Source organism: Papaver somniferum, unplaced genomic scaffold (genome assembly GCF_003573695.1).
Source record: "Papaver somniferum cultivar HN1 unplaced genomic scaffold, ASM357369v1 unplaced-scaffold_154, whole genome shotgun sequence".
Classification (NCBI taxonomy): Eukaryota; Viridiplantae; Streptophyta; class Magnoliopsida; order Ranunculales; family Papaveraceae; genus Papaver; species Papaver somniferum.
This window is the reverse complement of record NW_020624820.1, coordinates 6203823-6211439: the sequence shown is the minus strand read 5'-3', so window position 1 is coordinate 6211439 and position 7617 is coordinate 6203823.

Genomic DNA, 7617 nt, shown 5'->3' with positions numbered 1-7617 from the left:
GGGGGCAAACTAACTCTACCTTCCATGTTAATTTCTGCAATATCACGCCATTGGAGGCTCGAACCTGGGGCCTCCTAGAACGCATGAAATTTTGGGAAACGGGGATGACCAGTGGAGCTAGGTACCTTTTTTAACTAATGTTATTATGTTAACCAATATTATATATAAAATAATCTTATATTATATTAACCAATATTATATTTAACATAATCTTATATTATTATATTGGCACGGTTTGGCGTCGATTGGTTTCCAAAGTGGCGGCTTTCTCTGTTGGGAAGGACATGACTTCTTATTTATGTGATTTTCAATTCGGTGTTGGTATGCCTGCTGGTGGAGAAAGCATTTTACATGTTGTAAATCGTTTATTGAAGATGAAAGGTCACTCGGACAAAATGTCAATGCTGCTTATTGACTTTTATAATGCGTTCAACATGGTGAGAAGATCTCAGCTCATCAAAGAAGTTCGTCTTCATTGTCCAGGTATTTCTCGCTGGGTAGAATTTTGCTTCCCGCGTCCGGCTAAACTTTATTATGACCAATATATTTTATCTTCATTATACAGATGGTGTTTCCCCCCGGACATTGATAGACCTTCTAATGGTGTTAAACTTTGGATGGACCCGTGAGTTTGGATTTGGACTTTATTAGTGATATGATGGTGAGCAGGGTGCACAAGACTGTTCACCTAATGAATGCAATCAAAAAACTCAAGGATCCCCAAAGTGAGATGATGTTACTTCGCAATTGCACTGGTGTGTCTAGATTATATTTTGCAATGCGTACTACCAATCTTGCGGCCCTGCATGCAGCCACTGATCTTTTTGATGACCAATTGCTTCAGTATATGAGACTCCTCATTGCTGGTGATGGTGCGGGCTTTGGCCCCTTAACAGCAGAGATTAGCTACCTTGCCTACCAAGGATGGTGTACTTGACATTTATACCATGGCGGATACCCGTAACTACTGTTATCTCACCTCTCAGAGCCAGACTGCTTCAACACAAAAGGTTATCCTTGGTTATCTATTCTCAACGGACAAAGGCTCTACTTATCAGTTGGCTCTTCAGACTTATATTCAGGTATGTGGACTACCTTCTACTTACTGTGTCGATGATACTGCACCCCCCCTCTTCCATGTACTCCCTGGCAGTCACTTATTTCGATGCAATTAAGAGACAAATCCTAAACCAATTTCCTATGTCTGCAAGAGATTTCATCTTATGGCAGTGAAACCGGGTCAAACATGCACAAGATTATTTATTAGCAGTACCTATTAGTGGGATTTATCACTGCCTCGGGCCAAGACAATTCAGAGATGTTCTTTGTTATCGTCTTGGAATTCCTCTGTTTGTTGAGAATAGTCTATGCCCAAGTTGTAGCAAATCTATGGATATATTTGGTGATCATGCGCTTCACTGTGCTAAATATATTGGCTATAAGTTTCGACATGATCTTGTTCGAGATGTTATTGCTGACATTTGTTACAAACCTAGTGTGCCTGCACGCAAGGAAGGTTCTCTTGGTTTTCTGACTAAGGATGACAGAGATCTAAAACCTGCCGATATCCTTGTTCTCAACTGGGATAATGGACAAGATGTCTGTGTGGATGTTACAGGTGTCTCGCCATTCACTGGTGAAGGTGGGGGCAAACTAACTCTACCTTCCATGTTAATTTCTGCAATATCACGCCATTGGAGGCTCGAACCTGGGGCCTCCTAGAACGCATGAAATTTTGGGAAACGGGGATGACCAGTGGAGCTAGGTACCTTTTTTAACTAATGTTATTATGTTAACCAATATTATATATAAAATAATCTTATATTATATTAACCAATATTATATTTAACATAATCTTATATTATTATATTGGCACGGTTTGGCGTCGATTGGTTTCCAAAGTGGCGGCTTTCTCTGTTGGGAAGGACATGACTTCTTATTTATGTGATTTTCAATTCGGTGTTGGTATGCCTGCTGGTGGAGAAAGCATTTTACATGTTGTAAATCGTTTATTGAAGATGAAAGGTCACTCGGACAAAATGTCAATGCTGCTTATTGACTTTTATAATGCGTTCAACATGGTGAGAAGATCTCAGCTCATCAAAGAAGTTCGTCTTCATTGTCCAGGTATTTCTCGCTGGGTAGAATTTTGCTTCCCGCGTCCGGCTAAACTTTATTATGACCAATATATTTTATCTTCATTATACAGATGGTGTTTCCCCCCGGACATTGATAGACCTTCTAATGGTGTTAAACTTTGGATGGACCCGTGAGTTTGGATTTGGACTTTATTAGTGATATGATGGTGAGCAGGGTGCACAAGACTGTTCACCTAATGAATGCAATCAAAAAACTCAAGGATCCCCAAAGTGAGATGATGTTACTTCGCAATTGCACTGGTGTGTCTAGATTATATTTTGCAATGCGTACTACCAATCTTGCGGCCCTGCATGCAGCCACTGATCTTTTTGATGACCAATTGCTTCAGTATATGAGACTCCTCATTGCTGGTGATGGTGCGGGCTTTGGCCCCTTAACAGCAGAGATTAGCTACCTTGCCTACCAAGGATGGTGTACTTGACATTTATACCATGGCGGATACCCGTAACTACTGTTATCTCACCTCTCAGAGCCAGACTGCTTCAACACAAAAGGTTATCCTTGGTTATCTATTCTCAACGGACAAAGGCTCTACTTATCAGTTGGCTCTTCAGACTTATATTCAGGTATGTGGACTACCTTCTACTTACTGTGTCGATGATACTGCACCCCCCCTCTTCCATGTACTCCCTGGCAGTCACTTATTTCGATGCAATTAAGAGACAAATCCTAAACCAATTTCCTATGTCTGCAAGATATTTCATCTTATGGCAGTGAAACCGGGTCAAACATGCACAAGATTATTTATTAGCAGTACCTATTAGTGGGATTTATCACTGCCTCGGGCCAAGACAATTCAGAGATGTTCTTTGTTATCGTCTTGGAATTCCTCTGTTTGTTGAGAATAGTCTATGCCCAAGTTGTAGCAAATCTATGGATATATTTGGTGATCATGCACTTCACTGTGCTAAATATATTGGCTATAAGTTTCGACATGATCTTGTTCGAGATGTTATTGCTGACATTTGTTACAAACCTAGTGTGCCTGCACGCAAGGAAGGTTCTCTTGGTTTTCTGACTAAGGATGACAGAGATCTAAAACCTGCCGATATCCTTGTTCTCAACTGGGATAATGGACAAGATGTCTGTGTGGATGTTACAGGTGTCTCGCCATTCACTGGTGAAGGTGTTCGCTCATTTGTCCCTGGTAAAGCTATTGCTAATGCGGTTTCATGAAAACGTACTAAATATTTGGACAAATATGTTTCACATGGTTATGGTTTGGGTGTCCTATCTTTCTCCACTTTAGGGGAACTCGGCGATGACACTTTGAGTTTCTTCAAGCGTCTGAAGAATTATCTTGTCAGCAATGACGCTAGTAGCGGTTTGGGTAGTTTTATTTTTTATAGATTAGGCATTGCTATTCAAAGGGGAGTTGGAGCCCAGCTTGTTGCTAGGTTTCTAACCAAAAGCTTTATATGATCTATTTTTTATTTTCATTTTATATATTATATTATTAATATTATTTTTAAAATTAATATTATATTATATTTAATTATTTAATGTTAATATCAATCTTATTCTACATTAATATTATGTTATACTAATATTTTTAATTAATATTTTATTTTATTTTATTAATATTATATTATATAATATTCTAATATATTTAATTATTATAATATTATATTTATGTTATATTTTAAAAACATTATATTCAAAATTAATTTAAATAATATTGTATCTATATGAATAATATTATATTTATTTAATTACTAATATCGTATTTACTAATGTACTAGTCTTTTATGTGGTTGTTTATTAAAATATACATTACTAATGACAATTAAATTAAAAATTATTTAAGAATAATTAAATATAATATTTTAAAGAAATTCAGTGATTTAGAAGTAAATTTACCAGCAAATAATATATTAATAAATAGATATTTTAAAGAAATATACATTTGGGAAAGAAAGATGACACAATTATCAATTTCATCAATAGTCATGCCAAACACATAAATTTAGAAGGATGGAATTCATTATCTAGGTAGTTAGAATTCTAGGTGGTTGGAACTCCCTAGAATTCAAACTCCTTCCATGCCAAACGCAGCCTTAGTGATGTTTGGTGGTTCATAGGTATGCTGGAAGCCTGGAAGCAGAATTTGTTTCTGCGAATCCATATGTGCCATAGGCCTTGTTTGTTAAAATTTATGATTATCTATTTATGATTATAAATAATCAATCAGGGGAAGGATCCGTTGACATGGTTATAATGACATAATCTTGACATTTTAGCGCAATTTTTCTACCAAACCCAACCGTCAATGAATTTGAAGCTAAGATTTTGGTGACACGTTCCTCATATAAAACTCTACATTCCCACCAAAAATGAGAGTATTCTGAAATACGAAACTTCACCATCCACAAATTTTAATTTCAACTGTCAATCTTCAACAGTTGATATTCAAAATGGTAGATGGTGGTCTTACACATATCGGAATGCTCTCATTTTTGGTGGGAGTGTTGATACTTATAATAAAAACATGTCATCAAAACATTAGCTTCCAATTCATGGCCGATTGGGTTTAGTAGAGAAAATAGGGCTAAAATGTCAAGATTATGTCATTATAACCATGTCAACGGATCCTACCCCAATCATAAATTGATAAATGATTTTGATATAATCATTTTTAAAATAAATTTTCCCAAACATTTTTTTCAAATAATTGATTATCTTAGAATGATGATCTCAAAAAGGAGAGGAAAGAACAATGATTTAGGATTTTTTTAGTCCTATGTTGTTTTTGTCTCTCTCTCTTGATAATTTAGAAAAAATAAGAAGAAAAAATTCAATTTGAGTTTGTTAGAAAAAATAATTGATTAAAATTAATTTTCAAAACAATTTTTTTCTGTTTATGGAAATAATTGATTTTTTCAATTATGATTAAAATAATCAATTATATCTAGTGCGGTTTCACGTAAACACACTAAATACTTGGACAAGTGTGTTTCACATGGCCATGATTTGGGAGTCCTAGCTTTCTCTACCTTAGGGGAACTTGGTGAGGATACTTTGTGTTTTTTCAAGCGTCTGGAAAATTGTTTAGCTAGTAACGACGCTGGTAATGATTTTGGTAGCTTTATTTTTCATAGATTAGGCATTGCTATTCAAAAAGGTGTTGACGCTTAGCTTGTTGCTAGGTTTCCAACGAAAAACTTTGTTTGAGTATTCGTAATATCAAATTACGATGGTTATTAAACACATATAGAATTCATTATAATCTGCATAATGGATTATGGGCTATAATCCATTAAAATAATTGTTACCCAACAACACCATAAAATATAACACAAATGAGTTGTGTATTTTGGTGGTAGTTTTGTTTGTGGGTACACGAGGTGTAAAAGATTCTGCACGTTGGTTAGAAGGGTAATTGTCATAGGAATGGTAGGATATTTGTGGTGCAGCCAGTTCTCTATCTAGTCCCGCACTAATTTAGCTTGAAGACACGAGAATAACATGTGAGAAATGGTTTTTGGATAATCATATATACAGCTTGAGCACATGGGGCTATTTAGGATTTGTCGACGATGAAGCAACTCGTTAATGGGTAGCCCATTATTTAGGTTTGGAAAACTGTAATTTTAGGGTGCATGGGAGAGTCCAAATAAAGTGACGGGGTTATTATTTTGGGTTGGGTTGATTTGTTGATGAAAGAGTCTATATGCAGATTCAACCGGTCTTTGTGGGGTGTCAGATGAGTGTTGACAACCAATTTCGCATCTTTCGTAAAAACATTATTTACGTTTCGGAATCGGATAAAAAAAAATACGACTGCAAAATTATGGTGTCGGCATGATAGTGTAAAGATAAAAAGCTCACTTACCAACACATTACCCAAGGAGGAAAATAAATTCATTTTCTCCCACATTTTGGTTTCTTAAGTCAATGTCAAAAAGAAAGGGGAAAATACCTTTTCAAATGAACAAAAAAAGTCTTTTTCCTTTCTCAACTAAAAATTCTCTTAACCACGTCTGCAGCCAAAATGAGAAGGAAAATACTTAGAACATGATATTTGGTAGAATATCTTCCACAGATAACTAGTGGAGATAGAGATCTTATTCATACTCAAAGTTGTTACAAAGATAAGATATTCAAAAACAATATAATAGCTAACTAAAGAGAACGAGTGACACGCCTTCATAACTGCGCAGTTAGCTAGTCTTGTGGAGGACTGACTTAGCTTCCTAGTCTTGTGGATGGCTTGCGACTGTATACTTAACACCTCCCCTCAAGTTGTACTTGAGTTGACGAATGTGCAACTTGCTTCTAATGTACTGGAACCGTGGTGAAGATATCCCTTTCGTTAATATATCAACTAGCTGGTCTTTTGAACTTATGAAACGAACTTGTAACTGCCCCTCAAACTGTTGTATGAGAAAATTGGTGTTTCCCTTCAAATTCATAGTGCGAGATAGTCAAAATACCTCTTCAAAGTTTTAGTATGATATAGTCGAAATACTTCTTCAAAATTTTAGTTCTGAAAAGTTTGATAAATCCACCACGGGTTCGATTTCTTCTATTTGATAAACCGACCACAAAGTTTAGAGAAGAAATTATTTGATTAAAAAGAGAAGAATTTATAAATCTGATTCAATTACTTATTTTTGTTCTTCTTTCGTCGCTTTAAGAAGTGCATGAGAGTTGAAGATGAACATAAAGAGTTGGAAATCGGAAAGACAGGTTTGACAGTGTCAACCTCAAATCAGAAGATAAATTGTTTTTTTTAAGACCGGAAAAAGCAATTGAAAGAGGGTTTGGTATGAACAAATAGGGGATCTGAATGTTTGGATGCTGATATGAAAGTGGTTGTGATGGTGGTACTGTTGGTTTTGGTGGTGGCGGCTGTTACAGCGGAAAAATGAGGGGATCGAACCCACCTGATACACACCCATTTCTTTGCCCAACTCTTCCGCTACACACCCATTATTCCTTTGGCGCCTCCTCCATCAAATTCAAAATTATATCAAAATTCCACCTAAAATCTTCCATTTTGATTTGTCCCCCATTAAAACCAAACTAAAATGCTATAAATACAAAGAAAAAAAAGGAAGAAACTATCATCCAAAAATCATCGAACGTTACACACAACATTCTCTACTCAACAACATCTTTACATTATTCAAGACCATCTTCATTTTGCGATAATATTCTCATATATATTCTTATGAAAGAAACAATAGCATAAGAAGGAAAGAGAAGCGTAAGAAGTGAGGAGGGAAAATAAAAAAAAATCCTTTCATTGTTTTGTTAATCAATAACATGTGTGCACTAGTGCTCTTCGAGTATCATCATACTCATTTGAATTTCAACTAAGAGATGCCGATGTACTGATTCATTAAAGTATTATTCGTGGTTTAATTAATATAGCCATTCCATTTAAGAAATCACTCCTTTTTTTTTTTTTTTTTTTTTTTTTTTTTTTTTTTTTTTTTTTTTTTTTTTTTTTTA